This window comes from Acromyrmex echinatior, chromosome 3 (genome assembly GCF_024713525.1).
Source record: "Acromyrmex echinatior isolate Ae372 chromosome 3, ASM2471352v2, whole genome shotgun sequence".
NCBI lineage: Eukaryota > Metazoa > Arthropoda > Insecta > Hymenoptera > Formicidae > Acromyrmex > Acromyrmex echinatior.
Genome location: NC_141854.1, coordinates 21,259,220 through 21,279,132, shown reverse-complemented (window position 1 = coordinate 21,279,132; position 19,913 = coordinate 21,259,220). Strand labels below are relative to the sequence as shown.

The window sequence follows — 19,913 nt, the reverse complement described above, 5'->3', positions numbered from 1 at the left end:
ATTATTAATATATTTTCGTATTAAAGTTTTATTACTAATAATAAAACTTTTTTAATCGTAAAAATCTAAAAAAAAATGAATTATAGATACATTATATAATCGCATTTCTTTTTCTAACACAAATTTATATTGAAAATCATAGAGTGCAAAGATGCCAAGAAAGATTTATCTTAAGATTTCGAAATATCGTGATTGCTGAAGTCAAATTTTATTGGCCAAATTCTTTCTAGCCATATTATATTATTTGTTTCACGCAAAATTCACAAAAATATTACCTACTAGAAATCGAAAAGAAGAACACATGAAAAATGAGATCTATTCTTTTTGACGTGCAAAAATTCTTGCACGGTTCATCTTTTCTCTTTTTTTTTCACGTTAGAGAGAAAAAGAAGAAAGATAAAATTCAGAGTTAAAAAGAATAGGTCTATGAATAACATGAAAATAACAAGATAATTTATTTTCAAAAGAAGCTTGCCAAAGAGTTTTATATTTTAAATGTAACTTTGGATAATTTCGCAAATAAAATCAACATTTACTTTGAAGAATATTACTTCTGAATTAATATATTGTTACGCCCGTTTATTTCAATATTGTTTATTAAAATAAATAATATTATACAATTAATAACATAGTATGTTATTAATGTGTAGCATTCGTATAAAACAAATTTTTGTAAAATTGTTTTCTCTTTTAAAAAATCAAAGTCACGCGTGAATAAAAAAATCTGCATTGATCCGTTGAAAGTAACAATACTTATAATATATTTTTTATGCTGTGTGCAATAATTAACATTTTTAATGTAGATGTATGTAGATGTATAATATAGCACGCATTGTTATAAATATTGTAATATATACAAACTAAATAGACATGAAACTTAAAACTATATACTATCAAAAAATTGTATTTAACATTATAACTAGTCTTATTCTTTTACAATGATAACGATAATTTTTTATTTTAAAATATTACAATAATTTACGATAGAATAATTTTTGAAGAACACCGACGTGTTCGACAAGTAGACAAGAATATCCGACTAGGAATTGGATTAAGGTTTAATCGAGCATGAGCTTGACAGAACTGCACTCGCGAGAAATACGGATCGTCCAACATGTCGACCGAGAATCACGAAGGCTAGTATTCAAGCGGGATAAATAGAGTTATACGTCGCCAAGCTTGCCATAACCGCTTCCCACATAAGTGGACGTATTGTGGGTCGCCGACGGCAAATATTTTCTCTCGCCGGGGCACAATCCACATCGATTCTCGAGGGCGACAAAGGACCGACAGCGGGAAATCCTGTCGATCGTACAGAAGCGATTCATTGTCATTCTACGGGAAGAATCGGCTTCACCCCGTGCCACTAGTAAAGCTCGCACAAAACGTCGTTGCTGACGCGGGCGCGCTCGAGGGTAGTCGATAGGCGACGGAACTTAGCAGAAAAATACATTGGTAGAGAACGAGTCGTTAAAGCAACTTGAATTTCACCCTTTCCTGACACTGTCAGAAAATCGATTTCAAAGAAATATCTCTATAACAAAATCGATAGAGATCGTAAGCGCATATTCAGGATGAACGACTAGTAGCTGTCGAAACATACAGCAACGGATGCGAAAAATGTGGAAAAGAAAGAGAGGAAGAGAGAGAGAGAGAGAGAGAGAGAGAGAGAGAGAGAGGAGATTAATCTTCGCTATATTATATCTCTGCAAGCTATTATAACAAAACAAAATATAAAAGTACCAAGATGCAAAATTTAAAAAAATTTAATATTTTCATAAGTTTGTTTATAATTTTCGTCTTCCTTCATCCTTCATCCAAGTCTGACGCATTATATAAATATACTTTACTTTTATAAATTAAATGTATGTGAATAAAACACATATATTAAAAGATGCACCGCTAACAGGTGACCGATTTTAATTAAGCAAATTTATTATCTATATTAAAAGTAGCATTTATTATTTTTAAGTTGGAACTTACATTTGAGTACTTAACATTTGAGCACTTTCATTAAAATAAGCATTAAATATATTAATATGAAACGTCTTTGTAGCTAAAACGATACAAATACGACGAGACAAATATTTTGAGATTCGAAATTATAAAAAAAAAAAGCAAAACAATGTAACAAATGATAAATTCTCAGAAATTAGTTTTAAAATAGCTAAATTAATTGTAAATATGTCAATCAAAATAAGGAATAAGCAAAAAATAACATTCTTAGATCACGGATTCGCCAATCGGTTCTTCGTCTCCGAGAAAAATAATTGACTTGTTTATCATCAGATTGCTGATCTTGTTACTGTGAATATTGCATTTTGGACAAAAAATAGTCCAATCGAAAAATCAAAAGAAGCTATAAAAGAGAAAAAGAGAGAAGAAGCGGTGACAGCTGTCCCCTTCGTGGTTACCTCCTGTCGTAGTAGCTAGCGATGCGAACCAGTTGGTGCTGTGGTCCCGTGATATCATAACACCAAACGCCTATTTGTTACACGATAGATACGTAACTGGGACACAATGTCTCCCCTCTCCTTTTGTGTTAACTTACCAGCCCATCCTATCCTGTCCTCACGTCTCAAAGGGAAACGAAACGCGTTGCACTTGGTGTGCGACCATGTTGATGACGGGAGGGTACGCTATGGTCGCTGTGGAACATTAAATCATCAACATCACATAAATACATACACAAAGAGAGAGAGAGAGAGAAAGAGAGAGAGGAGAGAGAGAAGTTTTAAATGTTTGTATGAGAACTAAAGTGTGAAATATTCACGAGCGCTACAGATAGATTAGATATTGCATAGGCAATAAACTATAAGCAATGTTGAGAATTTCAAACTTATAAACTTTTCAAACATTTTAAAATTCTCAATCTCAATTTCTTTTTTTTTAAACCTAAGTAAAAAAGATATTCAAATATAATAGCTAACAACTTTTTCTTTTGACTTTATATTTTTATATATAATTAATTTTTTTATATTTTTAATAGATAAGGATAAAAAGAGATCAGTTTGTGCATGCATAAACTTTCGAAATATATCCATATCCGCCACTGACAAATATAGACAAATACACTCGCATAGACCTTTGCACATGCACGTAGATCCAGAATAATATATGTACAAAAAGGGACAGGCCGGTAAAGGCAGATGGTATCCGCGAAGTCAAAAGTTCTCAAATAAAGGCTTAGTTACAATAACATCGAGGATTCAAAAAATTAGCTCGTGAATAGGCCGCCCTGTCGGCACTGTCAGAATAACCTGCGATTCATGAATGAATGGTGTTTCGTTAGAGATCGCTTCGCGATCAAGACAACGACAAGAACTTCACCATCAATTCGTGAAATTGTGGTTGTTGGTTACTATTGAATAATCGGACATAAAAATTTTTCAAATGTACGTCCACCAAGACGAAATAACGATGAAAAGATTTATTTCAATTGTTAGAACCCAAACGGAACCAAAAAAGTGAATCAAGAATGGATTAAGAGATCAACGATCTCTTCGAGTTCTTATAAAAATGTCAATCTTCAAAGAATAGATAAAGAGAGTAAAAGAATTTTAAAAATATTATATATTATACTATATGTATATTTTGCAATTGTTGAATTAAATATATTATCTGATTAAAATGCGGAATTTGTTTTGCTATACTTTAAATTATAAATGTTAAATTTTTATTATCAATTTCAATTCTTACAATTGATGCTAAATTTTAAATAACATTTGATTACATCTGTATATGTATGTACATTAATTTGAATATTTTTTAATGAGACATTTGCACTTTTCACATAAACGAAGTGCGTGATGCATGCGCGCGCGCGCGTGTGTGTATGTACATATACATATATACTCACACGCAAAAAATCGGAACACTAAATTTTTGCACAAATTTTTAATATTTTTAAATAGCAATAACTCAGTGAAAAATTATCCTAGCGAAATGTTCAAAAAAGCCTTTTAAAGCTTGAAATCTCTACTTTCAAGATCGATACTTTAAAAAACAGTTTTACTGATATTATGTAAAGTTACACAACATAAACGAAGATGCATAAATTTTTTACAAAATTTGCGAAGTTCCACGGTGCCAATTAAAAATTGCACACGAATGGGATTCACAGCTTTTAAAAGAGTGAATCTTTATCTTTAATTTGCTTTTTTATAGACCTCTGTATGATTTTTTTTTCACCGAGTTATCCAACATTGAAGCAAAAGGGTCATTTTTGCTTCAACGTTGAATAACTCGATGAAAAAAAATGTATATATTACTAATTATATATGTTTATATACAAATATATATATATATATATATATATATGTGTGTATGAATGTACAATATATGTAACAATATATTTCTATATATTACATGCGATGTTTATATAATAGCTTCTATATATTACATGGGATGTTTATAAACACTAATTATAAGAAGGCTCCATAAGATTGTAAGAAAAAGTATGTACGGAAATAGAAGGAGGACATCTTCTATAATCTATAAATATAGCAAGTAAGTCATCATGATGCTAATATACAAAAATGTGTATATCTCAGAAACGGTTTCGACCTATGTTTATTAAAGTTTTTTTACTCATTGTCAGTATGGTGTGTACTATTCAATCATATAAATGTTTAATGATTTTTTTTAACACTATACATATATATGTATGTATGTATAACACACACATATGTATAAAAAATATATATAATACATTTCACTAATAAATCCATATATTATTTTCTCTTAATATTGTCCACACATTATTATTGTAAAAACTGCCATTATTCTTCTATACCGATTTTTACCGATTACCTACATTTCCACTTTTCAAACGATCACTTCATGCAAATATCGTGCAACACAATGCGCGAATGTTCCTTGAAAGAAGGCATCGAGAAATCTACATGCAACAGACGGACTGTCGTCGTCTTTAACATTTCATGTATGCAACTTACGGGTCGTGACTTATGTGATCGATATCGTAGCGTTTTGCTTCGTATCGTGCTACCATTATGACAAAACTTCCGCATTATACATCTATCGAAACAAACGATATACATCGTGGTTCATCTTACAAAACGTCTTTCTTAAAGTGACTTGATCATAAAATTGTAACTTAAGTACATATGCCTGCTTGTTTCTAAATGTCGACTTATTTTTTCTTGGACATAATTTTTCTAATGCGAATGATATAAGTACCTGCTCTGTTAGTTAATTCGGAAAAGATTGCTATTGCAATATTATTAGTGTTTATTAAATATAATAATGCTTCCATTTATTACAAAAAAATACTTATATACGTAATAAGTAACATACTAATGAAATTCAACAATTAGTTGCAAGTATCTTGTCGATAAGTTTCAGAACTGCTGTTATTAAAAAAATAATGAGAACTAAGTATACGTTTACGACAGTTTAACAGACGGTAAGCGATAGCGTTGCATAGTTACGCGATAATCTCTTTAGCATTTGCCCCGAACCAATAGTTTCCTTGTATTACAACAAAAGTATAGACCTCATTATACTATTCTCGTGTCGCCCGTGAACTTTTCATGCGAGACGTATCGATTGGATGATAACCGTAACAGGGATTCACGTTACAACATGCAAGAGGTTCTGCTTACAACAACCAGTGGTAAGCCGAATGTAAGCTTACAAATAATTCTGCACCGTTGATATTCTTGGGTCACGAAATCGATAGAGAGAGGAAATGTGTCACGTTCTTACGTTGTCAATACCGTAGACATATTGATACGTTACTGTACTTCTTCAAAATGAAACTTTTCAACTTCTATCGAAAATATATTTGCAGCCACAATCAAGTAAAATTCGTCTTTCATTGTTTCGCGATATAAATGCACTTTTACACACTGCTGTATCAATATTTTACAAGGGTTAGAGATTAGTCATCCAAGTCGTGTAGCCACATTATCCGATCAGTCAATACAAAAAATCATATATATTGTTACACACACGCGCGCGCGCACGCGCGCACGCACAGAGAGAGAGAGAGAGAGAGAGAGAGAGAGAGAGAGAGAGGTATATCTAAACAGCATGTATCTAAACAGGTGTATCTAAATCTTTCAGCATCACACTGAAATTTTTAATCATAGTTCATACTTTGGACCGTTAAGGAAAACATATATCTTTTTATAGTTTCAATCTACATAAAAATCTGAAAAAATTATTAATTATTCTTAAACTATTAATTATTCTTATACACTTGTAAAACCTAAAACTAGATTTTAGTATTTTATTTATTTTTTGCATATTGAAATCTGAATAAGAATTTTGAGAAAACATCATATCGATTGTTCTTTAAAAGGCACAAAGTAATGCCGGAGAATTAAAAAGCGTCTACGAATCGTATAGCACTATTCCTGATCAAAAATTCACTTAAAGCTTATAAATCATTTTGCAATTTTTGCAATTTTTTTAGTTACCCCATGAATAGAATGTCTAAAATTGATGCATAAGACAATTTCAAGAAATTTTTTAAGAGTTCATCTTTAAGATCATAAAGAACACTGAAAAATATTTAAAAATTGTCTTATTTGTCAATTTTACTCGCTTATTTGACAAGCTTTAAAATATCTCGTCTATTGCAAAAATTGCAAAATGGTTTATAAATTTTAGACTCAATTTTTGATCAGGAATAGAATTATACATTTGTGCATGGACACTTTTTTAAGATATACTTTGTTTATAGTCGTTTCACATTCTTGAAATCCTTTTAGAAAAAGAAAAATTTCTTTCTATGGAGTAAGAGCACATCACTATTGATATTACCTAATTACTATTGATATTTCCTAATTCACTTCGAAACAACCCCTGCGCCTCTATATCCTCCTTCCTGTTTGTCAACCTTTAACTAGCATGCAAACGACAAGTGAATTTTTCGCTGGATGGATGACGTGAAAGTGGATCGATTTCAATGGAAAAACAAAGTGTCATCTATATACAGACTATAAGTTTGACGATATTACTAACGAAAGACTGTACGTGTGTGTGCAGCAGAGTACGTAATGTATATACATATAAGCAAGTACGTATATACATATATATATATATATATATATATATATATATATAACGTACAAAGATCGACATGAAAGTGAGCGCGGGTGCAGGTGCGCGACGATGTCGAGCGTAGACATCGACGACTCTGATGTTGCCGGACTATCATTACGCTTCTGCTGGCCATAAGGGCGTACCTATCTGACATTCGTGCCACATAGAGGCGGTAATCTACGCTGCCCTGGCTGTGGGAGCGGACTCACCTGCACTGACCGATGGGTGCGCGGGTGAGTAATGATGGCTCATCTTCTCTAGCAGCGTTCGCTGGAACGAGGTAGTCTCGTCCGTTCATCGTTAGAAACATTGATAGTAACTAGTAACATCGTCATACAAGCTAACTTTCTTTTCTAAAGAGAGAAAAACAGAATTCTTGAATATGATGAGTTTGCATCAACCAGCTCGTCATCGTCGCTTTGTAACGAAAAATGATGAAGGAGAGATCATCAAAAATCTTTATCGTCTTACGGAAAACCGCAAAATGTTTGTAAAAATAAATCTAGTATACAATTCTCTGGTATCCTAAGTATCTGGCGACACGTAATGTCTCGACGCTAAGACAAGCGCAACGTCAAGGCGCGAAACACTACTATCGTGTAGTGCAAATTACAGCTAACTCGGTGGACGATCGTAAGTATTAGAATATAACGATGTATCTGATAGACGCGAATAAATGCATGTATTAAAGTGTGTACAACTGACGCTGTCGTAATGCAAATTAAACGAGATCATAATAAATAAGGAAGGAGAAAGAAGACGTTGTCTCATCGTTTTAATGTCACGTACTTTATTTCGCTACATGTAAATCTAGACATTGGTTACGAATTAATGGATGAGAAAGTGGAGAGACAGTAAGAAAAGTACATTCTTCTCCATAAATCCAGGTTCGGAATTCGGCACGCCATCCAAACTGCGCGAACTTCTTTTTTCTCTTTACTAACATCTCCATCCGAGTTCCATGAGCAGGTGAGACACACAACGCTGTTGGTCGGCTCTTGCTCCCCCCCTCCCCCTTTCTCACTCTTTGTGTGTGTATGTGTGTAAGTATATGTGTGCGCGGCGCCTTTGTATCATTTAATATTTAAAAACAAGCCATAAATATGTCGCATCCGCTTGCAGCCCGCTTAAAACGCGACCGTCGGATTATGTGTGCGCGGAGGACGCGCGAGCCGCCGCGCCGACATGAAAAGCAAGACGAATGCTCTGTTGAAACCTACGAGGTGTTAATGATATTGCCCCACCTTTTAGCACGCGGTCGGATTTCTATAGTGCTTCATTCACATTATGTTTTATATATATATATATATATATATATGTATATAATATCGAAATAAATGCACGCAAAGATAGAATTAAAAAGCAAAATAAAACGCATGAAATAAAAAAATAATTTTCGGACATTTATTAGTGTTAACACACTTAACACCCATTCGAGATAGCATTCCGTTGATAGAAAAGTGACACATCTCAAGATGACTAATTTTTCAATAGAACATTTTTTTAATTTTTAACTTTCTTTCCATGTTATATTTTCAGTTAAGTGTAATGTATTTTTTAAAATTATGTCATTAATATTTTTCAATCTCAATGCTAATTTTTTGGCTGTGTCACTTTTTTGCAAGGGAACGATATGTATGTTTAATTAAAAAATAAAATCAAGATGAATGCGATGTTAAAATCTGTAGATATTAATGATACTGCCCCCCCCCCCACCCCTTCAGCACGCGGTCGGATTTCTATGGCGCCTTTTCACACGATGTCTTATTTATGCACGCGCCCACACACGTGCATACACACACGATATTTTATTAAACACGCAATTATAAAAAATTATGTGTACACACACACACACACACATACACACACGCGCGCGCGCGCACATATACATATATATATATATATATTAGGTGTTGGAATTAATTCGTAGCGTTTTTTAATGAAAGAATGTTATTTATTTCACATGAGCATTAAAAAATACATTAATGAAAGTACTTCCCATCTCTTGTAAAACGCTACGAATTAATTCCAACACCTAATATATATATATATACACAAGGTGCGTCATCAAAATCCGGACAAATCGAACAATTTCTTTAAACAAAAAGAAAATTTTTAAGAAATTGTTTTTAATGAAAAATTAAATATTAAAAATCCTTTTACATAGCACTTGGGGGATCCTTGTAGAGTACAGTTATTCGATATATATCCTATTAACTTGAATGATGGGCTCTATTCTCGGTCTGAAGCATTCGCACGCACACTGTAATGTAGCACTGTCCATGCCAACGAATGCTGCCTCAATAGCGACCCTTAATGACGTCACATTGGGATGCCGAGATTTGTTTTGATCCTTTCAACTACGTTCCATACGTAGTAGTCCAAGGGATTTAAATCTGGGCTATTGGGAGGCCAGAATTCCTTGGACCAAAACATATCGACGTTGTCTAAGAGCCAATTTTGAATCAAATGACTCGTATGAGCCGGTGCACCGTCCCGCTGAAAAACATATGGCCTTCCGGACGCCACAATTTCCATCCACGCAACAATTGCCCTGGGTCATCCGAAATCAGCGCTTGAACTCTTTCAATGACTGCAGAGGTCCTCGCGGTGCGTTCTTTCGAGTGACTCTTCCTCGCTAGCATACTGAAACCTTCATTGGACTGTTTTAAAGCCATATATTTTGCCAACGTCATAAACGGTTGATCTCAGGTATCTAAAGAACCGAATTATTTCCGTTGCTGAGCGCTCAACGCGAAGACCATCGATCGCGACTCTTCGATTATACTCAGCACTTGGTTTCAACATCGCGGCCTGTTTACTAGAAGCATCAGGCTTTCCCGGACGCCAACAACAACCTCTGGCGGAAAATTTAAATTAAAATTTGTCCGGATTTTGATAAGGCACTCTGTATATGTATATACATATAATTTTTTTATAATTGCGTATTAAATATAACATCATTATTATAAAAGATTGTGTTAGTGCACGCGCGCGCGCGCGCACGCGTGTGTGTGTGTGTGTGTGTGTGTGTGTGTGTGCGCATATTTTTTTATAATTTTATAATTATATTAAATATAATATCGTGAAGTATTATTACATATCTCATTTGTATTATATATATATATGTAGATATATATATATATATACATACATATATATATATATATCTACATATATATATAATATTTATTACATAAATTAAAATATTATCGAAGAAACAAAACATTTAATTGTTATCTCATCCTACGATTTAGCAATGGAATCATATAAGTATACGTAATAACATTATGCCCTTATTACACTAGCGATTACGTCTGCGTTTACGTCTCTTGACCAGTCAAAAAGAAACTGCTGGCCCGCAGAGCCTTTCTGATTGGTCAATAGACGCAAACACAGACGCAATCTCCATTCGCTAATGTGATACCGACATTATATATGCTTTGTGATAGCTTTGCGTGAATCGATATTCATCAGATATACGTGGTTACTTGCAAACCTGATCGGCTCAACAGAAACCTGTTTCGAGTAAAATGGCAGTAAATATAATACCATGTAAATTATCTCAATCTTACTTTGCTTCGCCTTTTCTCGGTAGACAGAGAAGAATAAAAAAATTATACTTCATATTTTTCGCGCAAGAATGATAATAAAATATTAAATAGAGTACTTACAAATTTAACAAGACTAAAAAATAATTTGCTAATTATACATCAATACCCTTTATGCGAATGCTCTTTTTTTCGATCTACTAACTTTAACCAACTTAATTCTTTTTTATATTAAACCATTGTGATACGTTAACGTATGTAGCAAGATATATAGAGACATCAATTTGTTATTTCGCAAAGGAGGTGGGGTACTCCTTAAAAATAGGGATGTATCTCCTTCAGGCCCTATCCCGAATCCCTATTGCGAATGGTGGGATTATTTAGTGTAGAAAACCTATACATAGACTGTACCCACCGTGAAACCGCCCCGCCTAAACAGTGCGTTAACCGATGATTTACGAGACGCTGCACCCCGACTCCGTTTTTGCCAGCCCCTGACCATAACGCGAGCGACCAACCCTTTCGCTCTGCTCCAGATCCAGTTATGCGTTCATTGTCAGTGAACCCCGACGGTACACGAATGCCCCGCAATACTTATTAAAAGCCGACCTCTTCTTTCATTTGAGACTTGAACAAGTACACCATGCAAATCGATGTAGGTACGCCAAGAATCTTTGAAGTTACAAACAGTGAATCGCTATAGCTTATGCTGATTATCATAACTAGATATATTTTAATATCGAGTCTAGTAAAATTTTCTCTTCCTCTACAAATGTAATTTATACAATATATTATATCTATATACTATATGATATATAATACTATATCAGATATTATATGATATATTAATCAGAAATTCATAAAAAAGATAAAGTATACATACATATATATATATATAGTATATACTTATATACACATTTTGCAGAGTGTCTCAGTAACAATATTTTAAAAATAGATTCTTTGTAACATTTTGAGGCAAAAAGTTTAATATCAAAATATATGTGATAGTTTTCAAATGAAAAGAGTTTAAAAATTATAAATGACGGGACTAAAATTTTGCGCGCTCAGGGATAGCAAGATAGTCAGTGAAGGTGCTTCTTCAAACTGCATGTTTTTGACGATAAAAAAAATTCAATATCTTCACACTGATCATCTTGCCATCTCTGAGCGCGCGAAATGCTGTCCCCCGTCATTCGTAATTTTTAAACTCTTTCCATTTAAAAATCATAACTTCTATCATAACTTCGATATTTTTGTATTAGACTTTTCGTCTTAAAATAATACAAAAAAAAATCTGTCTTCAAAATACTTATCATTAGTAATGAGTCACACTATATATAAAAGATTTATAAAAGCCTAAAGGCAGCTCTCTTTGTGCAGAATACGTACGCGACATGCATGTGTGAGATGTGATATTTAATTTTTTCGATATTAAAAAAAAAACAGAAAAAAATATCATAATGAAGGACGATCGCGTTAGTATTGACAAAAAATTCAAGTGGCAAAGTCAGAATGATTTATGAAATCCTTTATCGCGTATAATTCGCATATTCTCGCGTCAACATTATGAAATATACATACATACATATATATATATGTATGTATATATAAATAACATAATATATGTATACACGCACATAAGTACCTACATATATATATACCAGTGCACGCGTACATACACATCTATGTAGATTATAGCGGACCGCTTATAAGTGTACGAACGAGTTGTACATCATTTTGACTTACGAGAAGCATTACCGTTCATACAAGAGCTTTGCAAAGCGCAAGAAAAGGAAAGCAGGGGGAAGATGTAGAGATGTCGCGGAGAGAAAGTACGAGAACACATATACATATACATACCGTAGTTATATGCGCATCCAGACAAACATTAATATTATATCTTAAGATACTATTGAGGCATTACCCAATAAAAATATATACGTAAGTATATACATGTATACATGTATATATTATTACTTTAAGCTTAAATTTCTTTTTTGCTTTACATGATGTTCATCCCTGATTCCTTACTGCAATAGCTGACCTTAAACGACGCATTTTTGTTTTCACTCTTTATTCTTTCTTTCTATTGCGTTATTATTCCCTGTAATGGACATGTTGTCTTTTGCTTGAAGTTGTATCTAATATAACCTATATCATATAAATCACATGCGCATGGTAATCAAATATAATAATAATATAAATTCTATAAAGAAATATAAAGATATACATATTATACATATATTGAATTCCACTTTACCAACAAAATTATTTGATATCTGTAAATATCAATAATAACAATTATTCTACTACTGTTAGAAATAATATTCTTAAATTCCATTATCTTTTAATGTACACTGGTGAATGAAATTTAAATTCTCTGCAAAAGACTATTTATCTATATATTAATAAGATTTAAATTTGTAGTAACTGAAAAATTAAGTGTATTGAAATTTAATACACTTTTAATTTACGGACATAATTGGCATTTTAATTAACCATAATTGAAATAATTAATAATACACATGCTGTTAAAAATATCATGAAATTTAATGTACTTTTAAGTTACACAAGTTAAATTTAATTTCATAACATTACATTAAATTTAATGTCCATGTTCATTATATTTAAGAAAGTTGTAACTTAGATTTATGTGTCACTTGTTACTGTTTAGTTATAACTTCTTACATTAACTTCTTTCATTAACGCGTAAGTTTTTATAATATCCGTTAAATTTAGTGCACACGTTCAATTTGAGACTACTGTAACTTAATTTTTGATTTAAATCATTTATTACTTTTCAATTACCTGTTTGACCACAAGCTTGTTACTTAAATGTTACATGTTACTTAAAATTTATTAAGAAATTTCTACCCGTGTAGGCATAATAGATTTTCGTCATAAAGATAACAAAGTCTCGTAGATTTGTAAGGTTATTATGTAAAACTTGACGAAACATATGTTATTATCTGTATGTATATATTCAAACAGTAAAAGTATTGCGACAGCGCGACAGATAACGATCTAGATGTTGCAAAGAAAAGAAAAAAAGAAGAAAAGAGAAGAAGAGAAAAGCATAAAAGGAGCAGCATTGAATCGTAAAAGATGGGACCTGATGCTACTAGTGTTACTATTATATCGCCCTGATGCTACTCCGCGTTATACCTGCAATTTTCAGCCCTTATCTGAAGATCCGATCGCCGCAACTGGGAATTTAAGTTCTATTATGGAATACGAAATATTCCCAAACTATAAGATAAGAAATAGCGATTTATGACTAATAATGAAGATTAATGACATAATAATATTTTTAATTTTATAAGAAATTAAATTTCATTTTTTCTAAATATTTAAAGATTATTGCCATTAAAAATTTATTATTGTTAAGCTGAAAATTAAAATTTTTATTTTGACGTTTTATTATATAATGACACTTAAGTTTTAAAAGCAAAAAGTTCATATCCTTTAAATTTTCTATAAATTCTATCTATAATTAAATCGGTCATATTTTATATTGCATTTGCTTCGCAACTAAATGCATTTATCGCTTTTGTCTTAATATTACATATGAAACAAATGAAAAAAGTTTATTTTATATTTATAAAAGATAAATAGATTTACTCTATAATTTTTACTCTAATGTTCATACTTCGGTGTTACGGTATTACTAAATAAACGCTTATGTCGATTGTTAAACGATATGTCATTATTTAACTTGGTTTGTATTTAGTATTATAAACGAAATAGTTCTGATTTAAACACATCAAAATCTGCGGAAAAGTGTTCAAATAGAGTATTATTCTATTTGAAAATAAATCAAAATAATACAGGTTCGCATGGTTTTTGTTATTTGGAAAAGAATAGTAGTGTCCCATAGTTTTTGATGCGCTGAATCCGAATTCGTAAGTGAAAATGTTCTATTATAATATATTAAGTTTTTGAGAAAAATGAGATTGAAACGCTCATAAAATGTGTTTTTGACTATTTTTAAAAATTCGTAGCTGATAAACTCGATGTGCGAGATATTTTGAAAAGAGCTCAAATTAATACTCAAACATTGTACTTTAATTTAAAAATATCGAATCTTTTATAGCCGGTATTGAATTTCTAGCGTGCTTTGTTTTTAGGAGTATGTGTTGTCGCACAGTGTCAAGTATATCGATTGCTCCATACAATCCCCGTGTAAAATTTGCGCGTAGTTAGATAAAATTTCATATTTAGTAAAAACTTTTACAATATATGTAACATAATGTTTTACATAATATTTTAATACAATAGAATTACGAAGTCAGTTTTTTTAAAATTGTGTGTTTATAAAAAATTGTTTAAACAGATGAAAAAAAATTTTTATAACAAAAAAGCATCTTCAGTCCCATGTATTAAATTTATTATTGAAATTTTGTCTATTTGCAATAGTGCTTTGCGCTGAAATCGTACGAGAGAGAAAGAGAGAGAGAGAGAGAGAGAGAGAGAGAGAGAGGCAATTATTTTATTATACTGATGTGCAACTACATCCACCTTTAAAAATAAAGCGCGCTAGGGATTCGATGCTGATTATAAAAGATTTGATATTTTTATATTAAAAAAAAATACAATGTTCAATTATTAATTTAAGCTCTTTTTAAAAGTGTGGGGCTCTTCAACCCCTACGAATTTACAAAAATAGCCAAAAACGCATCTTTCAGACGGTTCAATCTTAAATTTTTTTCAAAAATCTGACGCAATATAACAATTTTATTTACAGATTCGATTCAGCGCATCAAAACTATGAGAAACTACTTTCTTTTTTCAAATAGCACAAAAAGAATTAAAAGATGTTAAAAAATAATTCTTCAAAAAGAATCGTGCCTTTTTTATAGATTTTGACATGAATAAAATTATTAAAAAGTACATAGTGCTTAGGAATTATTTTAAAAATTGAGTACAAATAAATTTTAATAGTCTTGCTTAATTTTTGAAGTGTTCCCCAAATTTTTCAATAACTTTTTAATGTTGTATCTATAGGAGGTCAAAAAACACTATTCTTTTGACTTATATCTTTTTAGGAAAAAAATTGGCCCCTTTTTAACATCATCCTTTGCAGATCTGTGTTCGATAATCTCTTTTTTTTTAATCTAATATTGTAATCTGAAATGAACATTGTCTCTTTCAGAGAGCGTACAAACAGTGATTAACGAAATTCATCAGAAAAAGAAACAGAAATTAGATATACTATTGTTAAATTTTTTTTTTTTTTTTGAGGATTTGTGAGCAAAGATATCTGCAGCAAGATCAATTGTTTATATTATAAAAGTATATATTATTGTTTATAGAATACATTTGATCATTTTCGATGCACAGTCACTATACACTGTATCCATACAATGGAAATATCACAATGTATTGTAATATATATATATATATATATATATATATATATATATATATATATATATTACAATACCAACCCTAGCAGGAATTGATTACCGGCGAGGTACTGATCTAGTACCAATTTTTACGTATTAATCGGTACCGAAAGAATATTGACATGATAGCAATGAACTAAGACTTACAATACGTTACTATACTAAATATAAATACGATATTATAAATATACTGGCAGCGTAATTTCTATCTCAATACTGACATCTGACACTCGTTTTAGATAATTTCAATATCGACACAATACCAAAAATGTAATGATTACGTACTGAATCAGAACTGATATTCAATATTGATTCACATATTGAGCCAGTACTATATCATTTTTTTTTTAATACTAATCCATTACTGAAATAGAAAACTTATTTTTTTTATACAGAATCGGTATTTTGTCAAGATTTAATACTATTCTACCGTATAAATTTCCACTTGGAAAACTAATAAGTTATTTCTAAGCAGAATATAATATCGTATATAAGACTCGTAACTTGTCCTCATAAGACTTGTAAGAACTTTTTTTATGACTAATGTTCTAATTTTATACGTATGTACTGTAAGACGATTATTTGTATATATCTAAGATTTCTTATAAATTTTACGACTAGGAAGCTAGAAGCTGTCTGTAAAGATATTGCATAAAGTTACAAGTATTTGTAAGTTCTTATATGTTATGAGCTTATGATTAGAATTTAGAAATAAAATTCCATAAATTTAAAGAATATTTACATTATTTTAAGAAAATTGCAATATTTACTCAATTGCAAAATATACAATTTGGACGGTCAAGCTGTGTATTTCGAAACTCGATACATCTCGGAGATGCGCCCAAGGGAAAATGCGAACATAATGGGAGCACAGCCAATAGGTATTCAATTTACAAATACATCGATTGTGATGTGGAGAAAGAGAAAAAGAAAGAAAGAGAGCGCTAAAGAAAGCGTGGCACTCCTTTCACCGTTACATCCTCATAACGCGATACATGGATATATCTATAACCTACGAACATCCCCCAGGCGCGCGGTAATCTCTCCTCATTGTCGACCAAGATTACACTCTCAAGCCACAACGCCGCAGGGAGATAACGCGTCGATAGAGCACACACGTCGTTTTGGGTTTCGCTTCTACACTCGCGCTTGCACGTGCGACCATATCCCAACATCGAGTACTCGTGCATGGCGCACATGGCTTTCGCCATTGCGAATCGGATCTTCTCCCTTCTGTCCCTTTATATCTTATCTTCCAATATAAGGGATGCCGCAACTCTACGTTGTAAATTCGTTGTAAATAATTTTATAGATTTATGGTTTCTCAACTCTAAATATTGCAGATAACATTTTTATTTTTTAAATAAATTATATACATTTTTATTCATCTTTTTACTCACTTTTATATTGATTATTGCAAAGAATTGCTAAAGCGTCTCGGTGACCAAATCACAACATCCATATGGGAGATCTAACAATGAGTTTAAATCTTGAAGGTAATATTTTTCGCAATAAATTTTTTTTTCGACCATTTCAACAGGTTTTAAGATGCTAGTAACATCAAATCAATGATTTAATTAAATTTAGAGGGATTATTAGTATTTCAGACTGAATATCTTAAAAGTTTGAAAAGTAATTAGCACGCAGTCATATTTTTCAGATAAATTTATTATACATATATGTGTGTCTTAATTCAACATCTTATATTGACCGTAATCGGCGCTTTTCGTATTTAATTGATTTATTCATTCATGTGAACAATCCTGTTTCCAATAATCTTAACATATTGTATATATATATATATATGTATATAGTTTATGTATGTATATATATATAGTTTTATATATATATATATAGTTTTTTTAATGTAGAACTGTACACAGAGACTTTTGTCCTATTGCCAAGTTCGGAGATCTTCACCTATTTCGTAAATTTAGTATTCGTATACATGTATTATATAAATGAGCATTTATAAATGAGCGATTACTTTTTGATGGCGTATATTCGCAACTGAAGGATTAAAATCTAAAAAATAATAAAGAATTATTATCTGCTATCTCTTCATTATTTACTGCACAAAAAGAATTTGAATGATGTCAATGTATCTAAATAATTGCTTGTTAGATAGTCCAACAACCGTTGCCAAATTGCATATACTATTTTACAGTAAAAAGTTAAATATAAAAGTTGCTTGCTTAGCAAAAGGCCGCAATCATGACGCTTAACGTGTTAAAATTTTCTATTGTCAGTTACTGATGACTCACGCGGCCTGAACGAAAAATATGTTAGTCACCAGTGACTGACGCTTAAACAAGAAGATTTCATTATATTTAATTATTACTTTTGCATGAATTATAAATTTAATTTATAAACTTAATTTGGACAGAAACAATAAAAAAATTATATCTTAACTAAAATTTCAAGGCTTAATTCTAAGAGCCCTACGAGCGTGCATCCACTGCCCTCCCCCTCCCCTTTTTGTTCTGATTTTGTGCGTGCGTTTACATTTTATTCAATTATTCAACATATATCTTTATGTCTGTTTCAACAATAATGTATATAAATATTATTTATTAACAATAATGTAAATCATATCAAGTTTTAGTCCGATTATTTCACATTTCAAAGCGTCACTTTGTTACTTAACAAGAATATATAATGTCGTATCATTGAGAAAAGCAAATCATAAGGTCATAAATTGTTGTCATAAAATTTCACAGGTTGAATAATATAATACGTAGTTTTGTCAGTCGCTTTCAACAGAGCGAGAATTTATTTGCAAGAAACAGAATTTTACTGCGGGAGAACATGGAGGGTACAAAATAGATTGCAATTCCGTGCTAATCTGAAAAGAGAAACATTTTACGAGTGTCATCGGCGATATAGAGGCAACGACGCATTATCCGGTGCATTTCTCGCATTGTCGACGTCTTACTTTACGACACGGGCACGAAGAGCATACGGGACCTAACCCGCGTTATTTCCGGCTCCCTGGCCGCAGTTTAACGTTTGTTTCTACATGTGACATTCGGGACAACCATCTTTCAATGCAACGTGAAGGGTGTTGTTAGTATATGTAATAATTTAAATCGAGGTGCTCACGAGGATCCGTTTACATAGGGATCCCCACTTAGGAATGAAAATTTTGAAATAACTTTTTCTTTACCTCCCCTCTCTCTTTCTCTTATTAGCTAACTAGTTTCAGTGTCAATATACATGCACAACACCTTCGATGTCGTTCGTATTAGAGACGTAGTATACTAGTGTAGAACCAATTTTTTGTGTAAACCGTTATTTTAATTCTGTAATGGATTCAGACTTACAAAAATATAAATAGACATTTTTGTGGTCTTTTCTTCTCTTGTGTAAAATACTATCACACATCATCACGAATCAAGAAGTTTTAAAGTGCGTGTAATATGTATAGTATTGAATGCGTAATAAAACTAATAATAAATAAATAAGTAAGAAACTGCCTAAAAAAGATCAGACCTGTATGAATTCTAAGGAATCGAAATAAATATCTTACAAGATTGCTAGAATTATATGTGTATATTTATATTTATATATATATATATATATATATATATATATATATATGCACATATAATTGATATGAAAAATCAATTTTAAATACAATATCGCAATTGTGAAAATAACGAACGTTATGATAGACATAAAGTTATTATGATAGAAAATTTCATTTAAAACAAATTAGTTTTGCTAAAAAGAACTACGAATGCAAAAAATAATCGTATCGAACTTTTTCTTTAACTCTAAAATAAATCATTTTTATTAAAATCGTGTGTACACATATACATTTAGAGAGATAGAATATTTTACAACATACGATTCATTAACTTTTTTATGTTCTCTGTAAGCATAA

The 19,913-nt window shown here is 31.5% G+C and overlaps 1 long non-coding RNA gene across 2 annotated transcripts; it reads left to right on the top strand.

The window, feature by feature from the left end:
- Window positions 1–7,134: 7,134 nt before the first annotated feature.
- LOC147910343 (uncharacterized) lies at window positions 7,135–8,367 on the top strand. Of its 2 annotated transcripts, none has more exons than XR_015544607.1 (3): window positions 7,135–7,304; window positions 7,431–7,704; window positions 7,886–8,367. It is a non-coding gene; the product is annotated as an uncharacterized LOC147910343 (long non-coding RNA). The 2 variants fall into 2 exon arrangements; XR_015544606.1 differs by having other exon boundaries at window positions 7,135–7,351.
- Window positions 8,368–19,913: the final 11,546 nt, after the last annotated feature.